Source organism: Rhinoraja longicauda, chromosome 31, assembly GCF_053455715.1.
Source record: "Rhinoraja longicauda isolate Sanriku21f chromosome 31, sRhiLon1.1, whole genome shotgun sequence".
Taxonomy (NCBI): Eukaryota; Metazoa; Chordata; class Chondrichthyes; order Rajiformes; family Arhynchobatidae; genus Rhinoraja; species Rhinoraja longicauda.
Window position 1 is genome coordinate 17,815,576 of NC_135983.1, and position 3,743 is coordinate 17,819,318.

General features: G+C 70.1%; 1 protein-coding gene across 1 annotated transcript in view; it reads right to left on the reverse strand.

The window, feature by feature from the left end:
- The window catches only part of LOC144608513 (nucleus accumbens-associated protein 2-like), a 67,615-nt gene extending 64,310 nt beyond the window's left edge, over window positions 1–3,305 (reverse strand). Inside the window, exon 1 of the mRNA XM_078426371.1 lies at window positions 3,218–3,305. The gene's annotated coding sequence lies outside the window, so the exon portion shown is untranslated. The remainder of the gene's footprint in view (window positions 1–3,217) is intronic.
- Between the last annotated feature and the right edge of the window lie 438 nt (window positions 3,306–3,743).

Here is a 3,743-nt window from a genome sequence, read left to right on the forward strand (position 1 = left end):
GAGGGGTAGTGGGGGGAGGGAGGGGGTAGTGGGGGAGGGAGGGGGGTAGTGGGGGGAGGGTGGGGTAGTGGGGGGAGGGTAGGGTAGGGAGGGGAGGGGGGAGGGAGAGGGAGGGGGGGAGGGGGGGAGGGAGAGGGGAGGAGGGGGGAGGGGGGGAGGGAGGGGGAGGGAGGGAGGGGGAGGGAGGCGGGGAGAGGGAGGCAAGGGAGGGGGGGGAGGGAGGGGAGGGAGGCGGGGAGAGGGAGGCAAGGGAGGGAGGGGGGTAGTGGGGGGAGGGAGGGGGTAGTGGGGGAGGGAGGGGGTAGTGGGGGAGGGAAAGGAGTGGGGGGAGGGGAGGGAGGGGGGAGGGAGGAGAGGGAGGGGAGGAGGTAGGGGGGAGGGAGGGGGAGGGAGGGGAGGGTGGGGGGAGGGAGGGGAGGGAGGGAGGGAGGGGGGTAGTGGGGGGAGGGAGGGGGGAGTGGGGAGAGGAAGGGAGTGGAGGGAGGGAGGGAAGGGAGTGGAGGGGAGGGAGGGAAGGGAGTGGAGGGAGGGAGGGGGAGGGAGGAAGAGGAGTGAGAGGGAGGGAGAAAGAGGGAGGGAGGAAGAGAGGGAGAGAGAGGAGGGAGGGAGAGAGGAGGGAGGGGAGGAAGAGAGGAGGGAGGGAGGGGGAGGAGAGAGGAGGGAGGGAGGGGGAGGGAGAGAGGAGGGAGGGAGGGGGAGGGAGAGAGGAGGGAGGGAGGGGGAGAGAGGAGGGAGGGAGGGGAGGAGGGGGTGGGGGGAGGGGAGGGGATGGGGGGAGGGGGGAGGGGAGGGGATGGGGGAGGGGGGATGGGGGGAGGAGGGAGAGGAGGGGGAGGGGGAGGAGGGGGAGAGGGGGAGGAGGGGGGGAGGGGGAGGAGGGGAGGGGAGGAGAGGGGAGGGGGAGGAGGGGGAGGGGGAGGAGGGGGGAGGGGGAGGAGGGGGGAGGGGGGGAGGAGAGGGGGGAGATGAGGAGGGTGGGGGGGTGGGGAGGAGGGGGTGGGGAGGTAGTGGGGGGTGGTGAGGGAGTGGGGATGAGGGAGGGGGTGGGGAGTTGGGGGGAGGGAGGAGGGGGGAGGAGGGGGGAAGGGAGGGGGAGTGGAGGAAAAGGGGGAGAGTAGGGGGAGGGAGAGGGTAGGGGAGGGAGGGGGGAGGAGAAGGAGAGAGAGGAGGAGAGGGTGGGGAGGGAGGGGGGAGGGAGGGGGTGGGGAGGGGGTGGGAGGGGAGGTAATGGGGGGTGGTGAGGGAGTGGGGGAGGGAGTGGGGTTGAGGGAGGGGGTGGGGAGTTGGGGGGAGGGAGGGAGGGAGGGAGGGGGAGGGAGGCGGGGAGAGGGAGGCAAGGGAGGGAGGGGGTAGTGGGGGAAGGAGGGGGTAGTGGGGGGAGGGAGGGGGGTAGTGGGGGGAGGGGAGGGAGGGGGGTAGTGGGGGAGGGGAGGAAGGGGTAGTGGGGGAGGGGAGGGAGTGGGGGAGGGAAGGGAGGGGGTAGTGGGGGGAGGAGGGGGTAGTGGGGGGAGGGTAGTGTAGGGAGGGGAGGGGGGAGGGAGGGGGGATGGAGAGGGGAGGGAGGGAGGGGGGAGGGAGGGGGGAGGGGGGGAGGGAGAGGGGAGGGAGAGGGGGGAGGAGGGGGAGGGGGGAGGGAGGGAGGCGGGGAGAGGGAGGCAAGGGAGGGAGGGGGTAGTGGTGGGAGGGAGGGGGTAGTGGGGGGAGGGAGGGGGTAGTGGGGGAGGGGGGTAGTGGGGAGGGAAGGAGTGGGGGAGGGGAGGGAGGGGAGGAGGGAGGGGAGGGAGGGAGGGGGTAGTGGGGGAGGGAGGGGGGGAGGGAAGGGAGTGGAGGGAGGGAGGGGGAGGGAGGAAGAGGAGTGAGAGGGAGGGAGGAAGAGGGAGGGAGGAAGAGGAGGTGAGAGAGGAGGGAGGGAGAGAGGAGGGAGGGGGAGGAAGAGAGGAGGGAGGGAGGGGGAGGGAGAGAGGAGGGAGGGAGGGGGAGAGAGGAGGGAGGGGGAGAGAGGAGGGAGGGGGAGAGAGGAGGGAGGGGGAGAGAGGAGGAGAGAGGAGGGAGGGAGGGGGAGAGAGGAGGGAGGGAGGGGGAGAGAGGAGGGAGGGAGGGAGAGTGGAGGGAGGGAGGGAGGGAGAGAGGAGGGAGGGAGGGAGAGAGGAGGGAGGGAGGGAGGGAGGGAGGGAGGGAGGGAGGGAGAGAGGGAGGGAGGGAGGGAGGGAGGGAGGGGAGGGAGGGAGGGAGGGGAGGGAGGGAGGGAGGGAGGGGAGGAGGGGGGGAGGGGGGAGGGAGAGAGGAGAGGGAGAGAGGAGAGAGGGGAGGGAGAGAGGGGAGGAGGGAGAGAGGGGAGGGAGGGGAGAGGGGAGGGAGGGAGGAGGGGGGAGGGGAGGGAGGGAGGGGGGAGGGAGGGAGGGAGGAGGGAGAGGGTGGGAGGGAGGGAGGGAGAGAGGGGAGGGAGGGAGGGAGAGAGGGGGGGAGGGAGGGGAGGGGAGGGGGGGAGGGAGGGAGGGTGGGAGGGAGGGAGGGGGGGAGGGGAGAGGGAGGGAGGGTGGGAGAGAGGGGAGAGGGAGAGAAGGAGGGAGGGAGGGAGAGAGGGAGAGAGGGGAGGGAGGGAGAGAGGGGAGGGAGGGGAGAGGGGGGAGGGAGGGAGAGAGGGGAGAGGAGGGATGGAGGGGGAGAGGGAGAGAGAGAGAGAGAGAGAGAGGTAAGGAAAAGGGGGGAGAGAGGTAAGGAAAGGGGGGAGGGGGGTAAGGAAAAGGGGGGAGGGGTGTAAGGAAAAGGAGGGTGGTAAGGAAAAGGGGGGAGGGGGGTAAGGAAAAGGGGGGAGGGGGGTAAGGAAAAGGGGGGAGGGGGGGTAGGACAGGGGAGGGGGGGTAAGGAAAAGGGGGGATGGGGTAAGGAAAAGGGGGGGGTAAGGAAAAGGGGGGAGGGGGGAGGGGACGCTGGACGCTTTAGGCCGGGCCGTTGCCGGACAGTCGCCAAGGGACCGGCCACCACCTCCCCCCATCTCCTCCCCTCCCCCCCTCTCTCCCCCCCTCTCTCCCCCCTCTCCCCTCCCCCCTCCCTCGCCCCCCCATGCCCCCTTCCCTCTCTCTCCCCCCTCCCTCTCTCTCCCCCCCTCCCTCTCTCTCCCCCCCTCCCTCTCTCTCCCTCTCTCCCCCCCCTACTTTTCCTTCTCTCCCCCCTTTTCCTTCCCTCCCCCTCCACCACCCCGCGGCTGCAGACTCACCCGCAAGCCGCTCCGCTTAGCTCCTCTCCCCGTGTGTGTGTGTGTGTGCGCGCGCCGTTGCCGTGGCCGTTGCCGCTCGCCCTTCCTCCTCCCCTCTCGCGCGGAGAAACAGCGCAGCCCGAGCCGCACCGGAAACCAGCGCGCTTGACAACGGACATGACGTCGCCGGGGCCGCTCGTCGCCCAGCAACAGGCCCCGCCCACCCATCAACAAAGCGCTGAGCATGTCACAGGGAATCAGTCACACAGCCCGGAGACCCAGTCCAGCTGGTCCAGGTGTGGGTTAGCGCGCAAAGCTTTTTCACTGTACCTCGCCCCGCGTGATAATAAACTAAACCAAACCCAACCATTCACTCCATCTACACTTCACTCCTCCTCGGGAAAGCAGCCAACATGTGTGCAGGACGGAACTGCAGATAGACACAAAAAGCTGGAGTAACTTGGTGGGACAGGCAGCATATCAGGAGAGAAGGAATAGGTGACGTTTCGGGTCGAGAACCTTCTTAGAAGGATGAGAGGGGATCTCA